Consider the following 18882-nt stretch of genomic DNA (forward strand, 5'->3'; position numbering starts at 1 on the left):
GGAAAGGGGGCTGCAGGGTGAGTGGGATATGAGGGCTGCAGACTGTGACAGAAGGATGTGAAGGGGTGCAGAGTGTTTGAGAGGGGTAAGTTGGGGTACAGGCAGGGTGAGATATGTGGGCAGGGTGTGTGAGATATGGGGGTGTAGTGTGTGTGATCTGGGGGGTGCAGGCTGTATGGGGAGCAGGGAGTGTGATATATGGGGGTGTAGTGTGTGATATGGGAGTGCAGGCTGTATGGGGAGCAGGGTGTCTCAGATATGGGGGCAGGGGAGTAACTACCACGGTCGCAGGGGTCGGAAGGAGCAGAGAGGTACTTGTTTTTTTTATTTTGCTGGCTGCATGACACATGGAGGCCTGGGGGTGCTGGCTGCATGATACATGGAGGTCTATGGGACTACATAATAAACATGAAGGACACCTTATACATGGACTAGGGGTGCATTATACATGGAGGAGTATGGGGCTGCATAATACAAAATGAAGGACACCTTATACATGGAATATAGGGGTGCATTATAGATGGAGGAGTATGGGGCTCCTGTATGCATAATACAATATGATGATTTATGGCGCTACATTATAATACATATAGGACTATGGGGGCTACATTATAATATATGGAGGAATATGGAGGCTACCTTATACATGGACTATGGGGGTGCGTTATAAAACTGGAGGCCTATGTGGTGCAGTATAATATATGGAGGACTATGTGGTGCAGTATAATATATGGAGAACTATGGGGTGAATTATAATACATGGAGAACTTTGGGGAAATGCATGGTAATACATGGAGAACTATGGGGTGCATTCTAATATATCAAGGGTTATGTGGAACCCTTTATATTATACGGAAGGCTATGTGGGGGCCATTATAGTATTTGGAGATCTATATACAAGGGGGACAAAGATACAAGTATGGGATGGAAATGTTTTGTCCTGAGGGAAAAAGGCTCTTTCCCTCAGCACCCAGCTTTCCCATGCTCTGCTGTACATCTCTCAGCACCCAGCTTTCCCATGCTCTGATATGGGAAAGCTGGGTGCTGAGGGAAAAATGTATAGCAGAGCATGGGGAAGCTGAGTGCTGAGGGAAAGATGGATATCAGAACATGGGAAAGCAGGGTACTGATAGAGGGATTTCAGATCATGGGAAACCTGGGTGCTGAGGGTAAGAGCCAAGTGTCAGCGTCATTATCCTGTACCCCAAGTGTCAGTGTCATTATTCCGTACCCTAAGTCTCGATGTACGTGGAGGGGGGCCCCGGTCCAAATTTTGCACCAGGGTCCATCAAACTCTAGTTACGCCACTGAGTATTAATCACTGTATTCTACATGAGGGTGCCTACTGCTATCTGGCTCTGCACTGTGCTGTATACAGGCTGTGCTATGTTATATAGCACAGCCTGTATATAGCACAGTGCAGAGCCAGATAGCAATAGGCACGCTCATGTAGCATACAGCTTGTATATAGCCTATTTACAAGCTGTATGCTACATAAGGGTGCCTATTGCTATCTGGCTCTGCACTGTGCTATATACAGGCTGTGCTATATACAAGCTGTATGCTAAATGAGGGTGCCTAATGCTATCTGGCTCTGCACTGTGCTATATAGGTACTGTGTACTATATGAGTTTGCCTAATGCTATCTGGCTCTGCACTGTGGTATATAGGGGCTGTATACTACATGAGGGTGCCTAATGCTATCTGACTCTGCAATGTACTATCTACAGTTAGGTCCAGAAATATTTGGACAGTGACACAATTTTCGCGAGTTGGGCTCTGCATGCCACCACATTGGATTTGAAATGAAACCTCTACAACAGAATTCAAGTGCAGATGCTAACGTTTAATTTGAAGGTTTGAACAAAAATATCTAATAGAAATTGTAGGAATTGTACACATTTCTTTACAAACACTCCACATTTTAGGAGGTCAAAAGTAATTGGACAAATAAACCAAACCCAAACAAAATATTTTTATTTTCAATATTTTGTTGCGAATCCTTTGGAGGCAATCACTGCCTTAAGTCTGGAACCCATGGACATCACCAAACGCTGGGTTTCCTACTTCTTAATGCTTTGCCAGGCCTTTACAGCCGCAGCCTTCAGGTCTTGCTTGTTTGTGGGTCTTTCCGTCTTAAGTCTGGATTTGAGCAAGTGAAATGCATGCTCAATTGGGTTAAGATCTGGTGATTGACTTGGCCATTGCAGAATGTTCCACTTTTTTGCACTCATGAACTCCTGGGTAGCTTTGGCTGTATGCTTGCGGTCATTGTCCATCTGTACTATGAAGCGCCGTCCGATCAACTTTGCGGCATTTGGCTGAATCTGGGCTGAAAGTATATCCCGGTACACTTCAGAATTCATCCGGCTACTCTTGTCTGCTGTTATGTCATCAATAAACACAAGTGACCCAGTGCCATTGAAAGCCATGCATGCCCATGCCATCACGTTGCCTCCACCATGTTTTACAGAGGATGTGGTGTGCCTTGGATCATGTGCAGTTCCCTTTCTTTACCAAACTTTTTTCTTCCCATCATTCTGGTACAGGTTGATCTTTGTCTCATCTGTCCATAGAATACTTTTCCAGAACTGAGCTGGCTTCATGAGGTGTTTTTCAGCAAATTTAACTCTGGCCTGTCTATTTTTGGAATTGATGAATGGTTTGCATCTAGATGTGAACCCTTTATATTTACTTTCATGGAGTCTTCTCTTTACTGTTGACTTAGAGACAGATACACCTACTTCACTGAGAGTGTTCTGGACTTCAGTTGATGTTGTGAACGGGTTCTTCTTCACCAAAGAAAGTATGCGGCGATCATCCACCACTGTTGTCATCCGTGGACGCCCAGGCCTTTTTGAGTTCCCAAGCTCACCAGTCAATTCCTTTTTTCTCAGAATGTACCCGACTGTTGATTTTGCTACTCCAAGCATGTCTGCTATCTCTCTGATGGATTTTTTCTTTTTTTTCAGCCTCAGGATGTTCTGCTTCACCTCAATTGAGAGTTCCTTAGACCTCATGTTGTCTGGTCACAGCAACAGCTTCCAAATGCAAAACCACACACCTGTAATCAACCCCAGACCTTTTAACTACTTCATTGATTACAGATTAACGAGGGAGACGCCTTCAGAGTTAATTGCAGCCCTTAGAGTCCCTTGTCCAATTACTTTTGGTCCCTTGAAAAAGAGGAGGCTATGCATTACAGAGCTATGATTCCTAAACCCTTTCTCCGATTTGGATGTGAAAACTCTCATATTGCAGCTGGGAGTGTGGACTTTCAGCCCATATTATATATATAATTGTATTTCTGAACATGTTTTTGTAAACAGCTAAAATAACAAAACTTGTGTCACTGTCCAAATATTTCTGGACCTAACTGTAGGGGCTCTGCACTACATGAGGGTGCTTAATGCTATCTGGCTCTGCACTGTGGTATTTAAGGGCTGTATACTACATGAGGGTGCCTAATGCTATATGTGTCTGCATTGTGCTATATGTGGGCGGTATACTACATGAGGGTGCCTAATGCTATATGTGTCTGCATTGTGCTATATGTGGGCTGTATACTACATGAAGGTGCCTAATGCTATCTAGGTCTGCATTGTGCTATATGGGGGCTGCTTAATGTTATATGGGGGCTGCATAATGCATATGGGGGCTACATAATACTATATGGAGGACAAATGGGGCTTCATAACACAATATGGGGGCTGCAAACTACTATACCCCCAGAGTTGTATGTCCCCTCCACCCAGGTGCTGTATACCCCCTCAGAGCTGTTTGTTCCCTCCACCCAGGTGCTGTATACCCCCTCAGAGCTGTATGTCCCCCCCCACCCCAGAGCTGTATACCCCCAGAGCTGCATGTCACCCCCCACCTCACAGCTGTTTGTCCCCCCCACCTCAGTCACTGCCCTCCTCTAGAGCTGTATGCCCCCGATTGCTGTATACCCCTTTCCTCAGTAATATATATTCCCCCAGTAATGTGTTTGTCCCCAGCCTCTCTTGTGATGTATATACAGCAGTGTTAGTGTGCTCTATGTGCGGCCATGTCTGTTAGACAAGCCGGGAGGTGAGTGAGGCTGTTGCCGGCTTCCCAATATTAGAAATATATATACAGGATAAATATATAAAAATAATGTGTGTGTGTGTGTGTGTGTATGTATGATGTGTATCTATTGACCAGCTGAGGGAGTATTCTCCGGTCGTGATGTCTGTGCTACCAAACCCCTTATACTATAAATAAACACACGGACTGCATGCGACTTGGTTCAAAATGGCCACAGCAGCCTTTTATTGCCTATTGTTCACAAACGAAGCACCTTAGGGACGCCGTCCAACGGGCGACCCAAAACAACACACAGATAACAATAGACAATGCCAATTACATGACCCTCCCGGGGGCAGGCCCAGTCTATAACTTCTACTCCCCTTGCCCCTGGCCGCAACACACCGACCCAGAGACGAGGTGCCAATCACCCACGGATTGACACCCCCACACTTTGGCAGAACCCCGTGCCTGCCACATCCCGGAACCGAGAGCCACCATACCGAGACAATGACTCCCGGTCCAGTTACCAGTCACTTCCAACCTCTGGACCAGACCTAACCCCCCCGCCGCTGTGACAAATAGCATCCCAACATCCCAAACCACGTCCCCAGATGACAACACAAAAAAGGGAGGGTGGGCGGGGATCTCTTGGCGTCCGGAAGAGGAAGAGGAGGTAACCCCCTCCTCTCCCAGACTAACCCTTTCCCTACTCCTCCTCTTCCTCCCAAGCTAAAACCACCCCTTAATGCCATATTAGGCCTGCCAAGCAAACTGTCCCTATTAACCCCATCACTCCCTAACTCCCCCTTGGTCATGTCGCCCCTCCTCCCCAAGGGGGGATCCATGGCTGTCTGAATGTCAGTGTATATGACTGTGTCTAGATTTATGTCTATTTATGTGTTTTTGTGAATTTCTCTTTAAATAAGTATGCGTACATATGCCTGTATGTGTATGTATCTGTGCATGTCTATGTGTGGATGGTGCCCACTGAGACTATTTCGCCCAGGGCTCACAAAAACCTGAAGCCGGCCCTGCCTGTAGCAATATAGAAGATACAGCACTTCCTGGGTGCAGTGGTTAGGTTAAAGACAGAGTGCTCCTAATTCAATGCATTCACCTGGACATGGCAAAAGCAGACATATATTGCTGCAGAGACACTCGCCTAGCAAAGGCAATTACTCCGACTTCACATAGGATACTTCCAGTAGGATCCAATCAGAAAACAACTGTAGAAAAAGAGGCGGTACGCGCAATGGCAGCCTGCTCTGTTCCTCAATGGATTTGATGCAAAGGTAAATTAGATTTGTTTTATTTGCATAAAAAAAAAAATATCAGAATTGTACAACGCGTTGCAGAGAATGCTTTCTTCAGGTACGTGTGCATCATTACGGTTCTAACAGGTGAGGAATAATGGCTCCCAATTAATCCCTCAGCACTTCCATGGGTGGGACTGCTGGGAAATATATATATATATATATATCTTTGTGTTGCACTGACAAACTGTAATGATGCACATATACCTGAAGAAAGAATTCATCAAAACGTGCTGTACAGCTCTAATGTTATTTTTTTATGCCAATAAAACCAAGGCTAATTTACCTTTGCATCGAATCCATTGTGGAGCAGAGCAGGGCTCCATTACAAGTCATACACCGTCTTTTTCTTCAGCTAATATTAATTCTACAATTTCTGTTCTTAGATGTAAGCATTTTCATTTATAAAGTGGTAATTCTTTTCTTCAAAGTTGTTATGACAGTTATTATTATAGCGCCATTTATTCCATGGCACTTTACATGTGAAAAGAGGCATACAGTATATAGACAAGTACAATAAATGTGAACAATACAAGGCACAGACAGGTACAGGAAGAGAGAGGACACCGTTCACGAGGACTCACACTCTATAGGGAAGGGGTGAGGATAGAGTGGGTCGAGCAATGGCATAGTGGACTGAGGGTTACTGCAGGTTGCAGGCTAATTACTCATGGGCAAAGGCAATTACAGCCATCTGGCTTTCCCCATGTAAAACTCTGTCATTCACTTCTATGAGTATGAACTTAAAAAAACAGAATTGTTTTGGCACAGTCCTTGTAGAGTGAGCACCTCACAGCAACAGCCATGCCTGGTAGTGTTTTGAGCCATTCTTTTAAGAGCTGTCTAGATCCAAGGAAAACTGTCAGGACTTTGTACAAACTAGAGTCTCTCTTTTACATGAGTCTAAAGGGTGCTTTACACACTGCGACATCGCTAACGATATATATCGTCGGGGTCACGGTGTTTGTGACGCACATCCGGCGTCGTTAGCAACATTGCTGCGTGTGACAGCTAGGAGCGACGTTCAACGATCGCAAAAACGTCAAAAATCGTTGATCGTTGACACGTCGCTCCTTTTCATAATATCGTTGGTGGTGCATGCCACTGGTTGTTCGTCGTTCCTGCGGCATCACACATCGCTACGTGTGACACCGCAGGAACAACGAACATCTTCTTACCTGCGTCCACCGGCAATGAGGAAGGAAGAAGGTGGGCGGGATGTTCGTCCACCTCATCTCCTCCCCTCCTATGCTATTGGGTGGCCGCTTAGTTACGCCGCTGTGATGCCGAACGAATCGCCCCCTTAAAGGAGAGATTGTGCGGTGTCTCCAGCGACATCGCAAAGCAGGTATGTGCGTGTGATGCTGCCGTAGCGATTTTATTCACTACAGCAGCGATCACAACATATCGCACGAACGACGGGGGCGGGTGCTATCGCTCGCGACATCGCTAGCAATCGCTAGCGATGTCGCAGCGTGTAAAGCACCCTTTAGGGTTCATTTAGATGAGCTTATTGCCACCAGTAAATGACCACTTTTCACGGCATTCAGGGGTCATATAATGGCCTTTTTACGTCTATTTTTATTAAATGTTTTAACACATGAAGACAAGACATATATTTGCGAACTTACAAAGTTGTCACCATTAAATTAAGTCCATAACCATTAAATTAAGTCCATAGGGTCATTACAAACTTTCGATGAAATAATTCACTTCACAGTAATAAAAGACAAAGACCAACAGAATCCTTGTGAACTGATTTACGTTGACACCAGGACAAAGAAAAGATAAACTCCCCAATGTCCCCTACCAGCAGGTAGAATACCGATAACAATTCTCTCAAACCATAACCACAAAAGAAGTAGGATTGTAGAGAAGAGAAGCTAAGAGAAGAAAAAAAGTAATATGGAAAAAAGAAGGGGGGAGGGGGGATGGAGGGGGGGAGCCAGTCCACCCTCTCAAGAATTCCAACAATCTCTCGGAACTCTGGGGAATCCAGAAACATGATCCAAGGACCCCACACATTGATAAATGTTTTGGTGGCCCCATCCAATTCTGCCATGATCCTCCATTCTCTTAAGATTGGCCCTCTCCTCCAGCCAATTCATCAGAGTGGGGCACCTTGTCTATAATGTCTTTTTTAGACACGAGCTGTTGGGGCCGACTACACCTCTATATGCACAGAATGATTACTACTAGTATTATTTTTGGTGCAGAGAACATCATGTTGTTGACAGTATATGCCCTATTTGTATAACAGAATGTGGTGCAAAGAAAGTTGACTTTCAAAATCATCTCACCCAGCGAACAAACATTTTGTTCATTTGTTCGGTGATTGCTGGCCTGCTTAGACAGACGAATAATTGTGACATATGCATTCCTAGGATCACTGATTCCTGATTATTGAACTACTAGATGGCGGCCCGATTCTAGCGCATCGGGTATTCTAGAATATGTATGTAGTTTATTTATGAAGATTTAAGAATATTGCAATGCAATAATGCTAATTTTCGCCTCTCCCCTCCATTTGTTCTCTAACACAGGTTCTGTGACAGTCTGTTTCACGTTGCTAAGGCCGCAGTCGGGTATCTAAGGGGCCTGCCCGCACCACTCCCTCAGCAAATACTCACATACAATGCGGAGGCAGCTAAGCAGAGAGGTGGGCGGGATATGCCGAGGAGGAGATAGGAATCAGCCACATCTCTCAGCCTACAGGGCCAGCGAGGGGAGGGAGAAAGTACTACAGAGTAAGAAAAGAGAAAAAAGTGCAAGGTGAGTATAATGTTTTGGGTTTTTTTTACTGTGTGCTGGAGGCTGCTGCTGGGGTGTATATAGAGGCTTTGGCTTGTGGGGTGTATATAGAGGCTGCTGGGGTGTATTTAGAGGCTTCTGTGTGTGACGGTGTCTGTGTGCGGTGGAGTCTGTGTGGGAAGAATCAGCGAAGCGTGGTTCAAATCCCATGCCAATTCGCGGCCGGACTGCGCCTGTTGCTGATTGGTCGCTGGCGGCTGGTGCGACCAATCAGTGACATGGGATGTCCGTTACAGACAGACATAATTAGACAATTATATATATAGATGTATATTGTCCTTTGGGCTTTCTTTGCATAGCTATAAAATGACTCCATTGCTGTTTTCCACTGTACGAGACAACATAATGCATTTTATTACATCATATCCCATGGCCCAAGAACCACCAACACCAAAGTAAGTTGCACATAGAAAAACTTTAATTGGTTGGGTCAAGCATATAAATATTACATGGGATATAAAAATTGTGACAAGTAAGAAGGTTAAATGACATATAAGAGCGAATAAAGAACACCATGTGGGGCTGCATGGATCAAATTAGGTGCACACAAAAAGGTGTACTCCCAGCAGGGCCAGTGTAAGTGCCTTTTACAAAACGCAGGTTCACCTAATCAAGAACTCTAGGCACATTACAGATAAATGAACAGGAATATATTCCCAGCAGAGCCAGTGTAAGTGCCTATACAAAAGATAAATTCACAGTCAGTGACAGAATAACACTTTAGTAAATGACAATAAGCATATTACCCATACACATCATCCGGTGAACAGGGATATGTTCCCAGCAAGGTCAGTGTAAATGCCATTGCAATAAACAGGTTCACAGTGAGTGATAGAGTAACATTCAAGTATATGAACATAGGCACATTGCCCAGGCATCTAGTCCAATGGACAGGGATATATTCCCAGCAGGGCCAGTGTACGTGCCTATATCATAAACAGGTTCACAGCAAATGACAGGGTAACACTTTAGTGAATGACAACAGGCACATTACACAAACACATGGTCCAGTGGACAGGGAAGTATTCCCAGCAAAACCAATGTAAGTGCCTTTCCAAGTTCACAGTAAAGAAAGAGCCCGGACTGCTGACCCGAAGGGGCTTAAGGGAGGGCTACATGACTAGGAGGGATGCCAGGCCAGAGGGTTAACAAGGGGTTAATGGAGAAAGTCAGTTTGGGCGCGAAATTTGGGGGTGGTGCTAAGGGGCAGTTAGGATCAGGGGTCAGTTTGATTGGTCAGGGGGTGGTGGCTATAGGGGGTAGTATATAGGGCAGGTCAGAGGGGGGGTGGGTCATTCCTACCTGGACGGTGACTGGAATCGTTGTGGCTGGATCCCGAAGATGGAGGACTTCATGGCACAGATGAAGAGGATGGCGGAGCAGCGTGGACAGCGTTGGATGGACGAGCAGCTCCTGCGATGGTCCGGCGTCGGCGAGGAAGATGGGACCCCCCTGCCTCCGAAGCGGCAGCGAAGAACTCGGCCCCCGGAGCGCCTCAGCCCGGAGATGACGCCGAGGAGCCGGCAGCGGAGACGGAGCCCGAGTGGATGTGCGGCGGTGGATCCGGGAGCCGGGACGTCGCGAGGCCCCGGCCGGAAGTCGGGCCGCGGGCGCCAAGGCAACGGGGCGGTGAGCGACACGGCCGGCCTCCCCTCCTCTTCCGGGTCGTGGCGCACGGCAGTGACGCGCGCGTCGCGGCCGCGTGACCCGGCGCGGTCACCTGACCCGGCGCGGTCACCTGACCCGGCGCGGTCACCTGACCCGGCGCGGTCACGTGGCCCGCTGCGCTCGCGTGACCCGGCGTCCCCTTGTGCTCCGGCGGCCTCACCTGACCGAGCGCGCTCACCTGACCTGCCGCGGTCACGTGGGGCGGCGCGGTCACGTGGGGCGGCGCGGTCACGTGGGGCGGCGCGATCACGTGGGGCAGCGCGGTCACGTGGGGCGGCGATGTCACCTGACCGGGCGCTGTCACCTGACCGGGCGCGGTCATGTGACCCCACGTACTCACCCGTCCCGGTGCGTCCCCGCGATCCGGCAGGCTCGCCTGACCCGGTGCGGTCACCTGACTCGCCGCGGTCACGTGGGCCGGCGCGGTCGCGTGGGTCGGCGGGGTCGCGTGGGTCGGCGGGGTCGTATGAGCCAGCGGGGTCACGGGGGCCAGCTGGGTTGCGTGGGCCAGCGGGATCGCGGGGCGCAGATGAGGCCACAGTGGCGGCGGCGGCAAGGTCTAGGAGCAGAGCGGGGCCCATGCAGGAGCATGGGGTCCCAGTGTCGGCGGGGGAGTCCGTACGGAGACGGCCCGGATCAGCGGGGCCCGGCCTGGGACAGCAGCGGAGGGACAGCGATGGAACGGCGTCGGGATCAGCCGGAGCACGCGGGGATGCCGGACGGCATGCCCCAGGCGGTGTTTATGTGGCGGAGCCAGCGTCTGGATCGGCGCGGAGGATGGATGGTGCTGCGGGCGGACGGGGCCTAAGGTCGAGTCTGCCGGACGGCGGGCTCCCTGGGCCTGGGTCCAGTGAGGACGATGAGGCCACCCTGGAGGAGGACGTCGCGGAGGACGGCAACGGGGACCAGATCGTGGAGGTCGGCGAGGCGGCTGGAGTGCGACGCGGAGGACATGTGACGGCTGTTTCGGGATCTTCTCGGAGTCAGCCTGGTAAGACCACGGTTTCTTCTATTTCTCGTGCACCTGGTTTGGCTATGGATGGTGTGTCTGGTGATATGGATGGCGTGCAGGGCGTGAATGTGGTTGGTGGTACGGGTGGTTTACTTGGTGGCCCGAGTGGCGGGCGGGTCGTGAATGTGGTGACGGGTGACGGCAGTGTGGCATCCGAGTTGTTGAGGTTGGTTAAAGGTTTGTTTGCCCCTGTGGGGGGCCCTAGCTTGGTGTGGCAGGGAGCGACGGGGCAGGAGGTTGCGACTCCTGCGGTTGGAGGGGTTGCTAGTGGCAATGCGGTTGGTGAGCCGGTGGTGGCGGCTCCCGCGGCCCCAGCTGCGGCTCCCGCTGCCGCAGCTGCGGCTGCAGTGGACATTGTTCGATTGGATGACAAGGCGAGAGGGGAAGTGTATGTTTGCTTTGATGGCCCGTTGGGGGCGCATCTGAAGCAGGAGACCAGGGAGAAAATATGGAAGGATGAATATGTTGAAATATTCTCATTGCTTCCGTTGGAAAAGTTTAATCTGGATCGGGTTAAACCGGATGAGAGCAAAAAGGACGAGGAAGAACGGCGGCGTTATCGCCTTATTCCCCGCACTTTTCAGAACTGGTTGCAGGCCTTTGTGATACTGGCCGGTGTGGTGGGGGAAAAGGCTCCGGATAACTGTACGGCGCTTTTCTGTTATCTGGATTCTATCTGTGAGGCGTATAGGACCTATGGGGGGACTGCTTGGCTAAGATATGACGAGCAGTTTCGCCAGAGGAAGGCGGTCAGACCCAGTTTACGGTGGGACCACAAAGAAATTAGTCTATGGATGCAGCTGATGGCTGCGCCGAAGTCGGCATCACAGTCCTTTCCAGGGGGCACCGGCGGGGGATCATTTGGCACCTCGTCGGGGCCCAAAAAGGGCGTTTGCTGGCAGTTTAATGAGAAGGAATGCCGGTTTGGGTCTTCCTGCCGATTCAAGCACGAGTGTTCGGGCTGTGGTGGCGCCCACAGCCACCTTAAGTGCTTCCGGAAGGGAAAAGGAAAGGCCGCTGAGTCTTTGTCAAAAAGGGAGGACCCCGGTGAGGGTAGATCGGATGGCGCCGTTTCTAAGTAGATACCCGGATCGGGTGTCGGCGGAATTGTTGAGTGACGGTTTTAGTTTTGGTTTCAAGATACCGTCAGTGGTTAAGACGGGAGAGATTCGTTTAAAAAATTTACAGTCGACTCGCCTACATGGTGAGGTTGTTGCGGATACGTTACGGAAGGAGGTGGAGCTAGGACGGATGGCGGGGCCTTTTGATGCCCCTCCATTGCCGGACTTGGTTGTGTCCCCGTTGGGGTTGGTCCCAAAAAAGGAACCTAACAAGTTCCGGCTCATCCACCATTTGTCCTATCCTACTGGCCGGTCGGTGAACGATGGTATTGATCCTGAGCTGGTTTCGGTTTCGTATGTCCGTTTTGATAAGGCTGTGGAATGGTTAAGGAAGTTGGGCTGTGGTTCGCTTTTGGCGAAAACGGATATAGAAGCGGCCTTCCGCCTGTTGCCGGTGCACCCGGACAGTTTTCACCTGTTGGGGTGTTGGTGGGAGGACAAGTTTTATGTAGATTGTTGTTTGCCTATGGGCTGTTCAATTTCATGTTCTTATTTTGAGAAGTTTAGTTGTTTCTTGGAATGGGTAATTAAGGAGGAGGCGGGTCTAGATTCAGTGTTGCATTACTTGGACGACTTCTTGTGCATGGGGCCTGCGGGATCCTCGCAGTGTTCCCTTTTGCTTCGGACAGTGGAGCAGGTTGCTCGCCGGTTTGGCGTTCCGTTGGCGCCGGAGAAGACGGAGGGTCCGGTTACGGTTTTGAAATTCCTGGGTATCGAGCTGGATACGGTTGCCATGGAGTGCCGCTTGCCGGAGGACAAGCTGGTGGATTTGAGGCGTTGTGTTCAAGGGGCCATTGAGGCCAGGAAGATTCGTTTACGGGACTTGCAGTCCCTGTTGGGGAAGTTGAATTTTGCGTGTAGAATATTGCCGATGGGGAGAGTTTTTTCCCGTCGCTTGGCTCAAGCCACCACCGGTGTGTTGCACCCTTTGCATTTTGTGCGTTTGAAGGTGGAGCATAAGGCGGACCTGAGAGTGTGGTCCCGTTTTTTGCAGCTGTACAACGGACGGTCATTGTGGCTTCGTGAGGTGGTGTCAAATGAGGAGTTGGTGCTGTATACGGACGCGGCGGGATCCAGTGGTTTTGGCGCATATTTTGGGGGGAGATGGTGTGTCGGCAGGTGGCCTGATTCGTGGCGGGTTTGCGGTCTGACTAGGAATTTGGCCCTGTTGGAACTTTTTCCTATTGTCGTGGCCTTAGAGGTTTGGGGACAGGATTTGAAAGACAGGAAGGTGCGTTTCATGTGTGACAACCTGGGGGTTGTTCAGTGTGTTAACAAGTTGACGGCTGATTCCCCCCCGGTGGTGGACCTCTTGCGTCATTTGGTGCTGAAATGTCTGGAGTTGAACTTGTGGGTCTGCGCTGTACATGTGCCGGGGGTGCTGAATTCTGTGGCTGATGCTTTATCTCGCTTCCAGTGGGACCGCTTTCGAATGCTGGCGCCGGACGCGGAGCAGCAGGAGACCGTATGGCCCGTCTGGTTGTGGGACCTGGTTTGCAGCCGGCCTGGGAATTGATCCGACATTCGGTGGCACCCAGTACGTGGCGCAGCTATAATTCAGCGTGGGACCGTTGGCTCGAGTTGGTTGATGAGGTGGGAGGTCATGTATCTGAAGGTGACAGAGTTTATTTAGTTTTGTTCATGTTGGGCAGGGCTAAGGAAGAAGGCCTTTCGTGGTCGGCCGTGGCGGGCAGGTTAGCGGGCATTTCCTTCTTTTTCAAGTTATTGGGCTGGAAGGACGTTACGAAGGATTTCTGGGTGCGCCAGGTGATGAAGGGTTACCGGAGGGCGGGGGCGCGCCGAGACCTTCGGCGCCCGGTATCTTTTGAGCTGCTGGGCAAGCTGTTGTCGGTGTTGCCTCGGGTGTGCTGTTCGGAGTATGAATGCCAGTTGTTTGGGACCGCTTTTGTTTTGGCCTTCTTTGGGGCGTTTAGAATTAGTGAACTGGTGAGCAGAAACACGAGGAGTCACGGAGGTTTGTTGCTGGAGGACGTGGAATGCGGTATGGATGTGGTGCGGTGTTGCTTGAGACGGTCAAAGACGGACCAGCTGGGTAGAGGTCGGATGGTGGAACTATGGGGTGTACCTGGTTTAGCGGAGTGCCCTGTCAGATGGCTGTCGGCGTTTTTAGAAGTGAGGGGAGCTCGCCCGGGGTCCCTTTTGTCCCATCAGGACGGGTCAGCCTTGTCGAGTTACCAATTTGTCTGCATCTTTCGGAGGTGCCTGCAGTGTTGCGGTCTCAACGAGGCTGAGTTCGCGTCGCATTCCTTTCGGATTGGGGCTGCGACTCAGGCGGCTCGTTGGGGTCTGGGCGCGCAGGCTCTCCGTAAGATTGGACGATGGGACTCGGCCAGGTTTAGATCTTACGTCCGGCCGAACTTGTTGTGAGCTATTGGTGGGGAGGGGGGGGGGGGTCGGGGGCGGTATTTGTTTGGTAATCATTACCCATTTTCTTCCTTGTGCCCCCCCCCCACCCCCTCTGTGTTGTCACCTTTTGTTTTGTAGGTTTACCGTTGTTGGTGTGGGTGCTCGGCCACTCATACGTGTATTGGGGGGCGTTTCGTGCGGGAATACGACCGGACGGCCGCCAGTTGGGGGTTCCCAGAGAAAAGGCTACTGTGCGATGGATCGGGGTCAGGGGCATGCTGTGGAGTGAGGTGTTGCCTACCTGGCGCCACCATTCGCAGCTGGACAGAGCACCGGACGTGGTAGTACTACACGCGGGTGGGAATGACCTCGGTCTCCGGGCTTCCAGGGACCTGATACAAGACATAAAATGTGACTGCCTGCGGCTCCGGTCTTCCCACCCGGGTCTAGTAATTGTCTGGTCGGATATGGTTGCGCGGCTGACATGGCGGCACGCCAGGTCGGTGGAGGCAGTAAACCGGGCGCGAAGTAAAGTGAATCGGGAGATTGGGCGGTTCATTTCCCGGGTTGGGGGTGTCTCTGTTTCGCACCCGGAGTTGGAAGCGGCGTCCGCCGACTTGTTGCGCCGGGACGGGGTCCATTTAAATTCGGTGGGAAATGATATTTGGGCCTTAGGGCTGATGGAGGGGCTTGAGAAGGCTTTGTTGGTGTGGGAGGACTCGCGCGCACAAGGGGTCATGCGAGCTCGCGGTGGCGGAAAGGAGGGGGGTGTCTGAAGGTGGGGGTTTGCACAGAGGAGAGGACGGAACCCAGTGCCGGAGCGGGTTACCTCTAGCGGTGCAATTGTTTGGTAAACGGGTCCTTGCTGGGTTGAGTCTCAGCGGGACATAGTGGGGGCAACATCTGGCTTGGGCTCTCGAGTCGGTGTGTTGCGGCTGAGGGCCAGGAGACAGGCTGATGTTGCAAAGAACATTTTGGTTAACCTTCAGGTACCCCCCCCTTCCTTTTCGGGTTCTTCAATGAAGAGTTGTACTGTTACATGGCTGATGTTTATGTTATGAATAAATGGGGCTGCTGTGGCCTTTATATTCCAACGTCACACAGTGTTTGTGTTTATTTTAGATAAGAACCCTAGGGGGGTAGGGGGTTGTTGGGGAAGGTCAAAGGCCTTCAGTCAGACATTCCGGAGTCAAGAAAGAGCCCGGACTGCTGACCCGAAGGGGCTTAAGGGAGGGCTACATGACTAGGAGGGATGCCAGGCCAGAGGGTTAACAAGGGGTTAATGGAGAAAGTCAGTTTGGGCGCGAAATTTGAGGGTGGTGCTAAGGGGCAGTTAGGATCAGGGGTCAGTTTGATTGGTCAGGGGGTGGTGGCTATAGGGGGTAGTATATAGGGCAGGTCAGAGGGGGGGTGGGTCATTCCTACCTGGACGGTGACTGGAATCGTTCCCGCCCGCCCGCCCTAATTGAGGATTCGACATCGATGAAGACAAGAAGGAAGATCGTATTTGTCGCAGCGGCGGAAAGGAGGGGGGTGTCTGAAGGTGGGGGTTTGCACAGAGGAGAGGACGGAACCCAGTGCCGGAGCGGGTTACCTCTAGCGGTGCAATTGTTTGGTAAACGGGTCCTTGCTGGGTTGAGTCTCAGCGGGACATAGTGGGGGCAACATCTGGCTTGGGCTCTCGAGTCGGTGTGTTGCGGCTGAGGGCCAGGAGACAGGCTGATGTTGCAAAGAACATTTTGGTTAACCTTCAGGTACCCCCCCCTTCCTTTTCGGGTTCTTCAATGAAGAGTTGTACTGTTACATGGCTGATGTTTATGTTATGAATAAATGGGGCTGCTGTGGCCTTTATATTCCAACGTCACACAGTGTTTGTGTTTATTTTAGATAAGAACCCTAGGGGGGTAGGGGGTTGTTGGGGAAGGTCAAAGGCCTTCAGTCAGACATTCCGGAGTCATGACAGGATAACACTTAGTACATAATCATCGGCACATTACCCAAACACATAGCCCGGTGGACATTCCACCAATTATACATACTATATATAAGAATAAGGCTGCACATCAAACTTAGATAATGGTATAATGCCTCAAGCATATGGAAAAATATTGGAATATACAATGAAAAATGCTACTTGCTAATTTGAACATGTGAATAATGAATTGCACACCTGCTATGAATATTAGGAAAAAGGAGATATTTAGCAATCGCATTGATCAATGTAACTGAGCCCCAAAACCTCGTCAAGGTATATCTCTATATTGGGGTCCCTAGCTCTGTGACCCTAACTGTGTGTCATCTCATTGCAATTAAAAACTGCTATGGGTGGAGAGGGGTAACTAAGGACTTTCTTATATAGGAGATGGAAAAAACATGGCCGAAAGGGGCGGAGCTGTGTTCACATTCAGAAAAAAAAACTACATATAACTGAATAGGATAACTGAAGTGAGCACTAATATATATATATGAGTGCAAGCCAAAAATACATACTATATATAAGAATAAGGCTGCACATCAAACTTAGATAATGGTATAATGCCTCAAGCATATGGAAAAATATTGGAATATACAATGAAAAATGCTACTTGCTAATTTGAACATGTGAATAATGAATTGCATACCTGCTATGAATATTAGGAAAAAGGAGATATTTAGCAATCGCATTGATCAATGTAACTGAGCCCCAAAACCTCGTCAAGGTATATCTCTATATTGGGGTCCCTAGCTCTGTGACCCTAACTGTGTGTCATCTCATTGCAATTAAAAACTGCTATGGGTGGAGAGGGGTAACTAAGGACTTTCTTATATAAAAGATGGAAAAAACATGGCCGAAAGGGGCGGAGCTGTGTTCACATTCAGAAAAAAAAAAACTACATATAACTGAATAGGATAACTGAAGTGAGCACTAATATATATATATGAGTGCAAGCCAAAAAAACATACTATATATAAGAATAAGGCTGCACATCAAACTTAGATAATGGTATAATGCCTCAAGCATATGGAAAAATATTGGAATATACAATGAAAAATGCTACTTGCTAATTTGAACATGTGAATAATGAATTGCATACCTGCTATGAATATTAGGAAAAAGGAGATATTTAGCAATCGCATTAATCAATGTAACTGAGCCCCAAAACCTCGTCAAGGTATATCTCTATATTGGGGTCCCTAGCTCTGTGACCCTAACTGTGTGTCATCTCATTGCAATTAAAAACTGCTATGGGTGGAGAGGGGTAACTAAGGACTTTCTTATATAGGAGATGGAAAAAACATGGCCGAAAGGGGCGGAGCTGTGTTCACATTCAGAAAAAAAAACTACATATAACTGAATAGGATAACTGAAGTGAGCACGAATATATATATATGAGTGCAAGCCAAAAATACATACTATATATAAGAATAAGGCTGCACATCAAACTTAGATAATGGTATAATGCCTCAAGTATATGGAAAAATATTGGAATATACAATGAAAAATGCTATTTGCTAATTTGAACATGTGAATAATGAATTGCATACCTGCTATGAATATTAGGAAAAAGGAGATATTTAGCAATCGCATTGATCAATGTAACTGAGCCCCAAAACCTCGTCAAGGTATATCTCTATATTGGGGTCCCTAGCTCTGTGACCCTAACTGTGTGTCATCTCATTGCAATTAAAAACTGCTATGGGTGGAGAGGAGTAACTAAGGACTTTCTTATATAGGAGATGGAAAAAACATGGCCGAAAGGGGCGGAGCTGTGTTCACATTCAGAAAAAAAACTACATATAACTGAATAGGATAACTGAAGTGAGCACTAATATATATATATGAGTGCAAGCCAAAAATACATACTATATATAAGAATAAGGCTGCACATCAAACTTAGATAATGGTATAATGCCTCAAGCATATGGAAAAATATTGGAATATACAATGAAAAATGCTACTTGCTAATTTGAACATGTGAATAATGAATTGCATACCTGCTATGAATATTAGGAAAAATTCTCATTGCAATTAAAAACTGCTATGGGTGGAGAGGGGTAACTAAGGACTTTTTCTGAATGTGAACACAGCTCCGCCCCTTTCGGCCATGTTTTTTCCATCTCCTATATAAGAAAGTCCTTAGTTACCCCTCTCCACCCATAGCAGTTTTTAATTGCAATGAGATGACACACAGTTAGGGTCACAGAGCTAGGGACCCCAATATAGAGATATACCTTGACGAGGTTTTGGGGCTCAGTTACATTGATCAATGCGATTGCTAAATATCTCCTTTTTCCTAATATTCATAGCAGGTATGCAATTCATTATTCACATGTTCAAATTAGCAAGTAGCATTTTTCATTGTATATTCCAATATTTTTCCATATGCTTGAGGCATTATACCATTATCTAAGTTTGATGTGCAGCCTTATTCTTATATATAGTATGTATTTTTGGCTTGCACTCATATATATATATTAGTGCTCACTTCAGTTATCCTATTCAGTTATATGTAGTTTTTTTTTTTCTGAATGTGAACACAGCTCCGCCCCTTTCGGCCAT

Source organism: Anomaloglossus baeobatrachus, chromosome 9 (assembly GCF_048569485.1).
Source record: "Anomaloglossus baeobatrachus isolate aAnoBae1 chromosome 9, aAnoBae1.hap1, whole genome shotgun sequence".
In the NCBI taxonomy this organism is placed as follows: Eukaryota; Metazoa; Chordata; class Amphibia; order Anura; family Aromobatidae; genus Anomaloglossus; species Anomaloglossus baeobatrachus.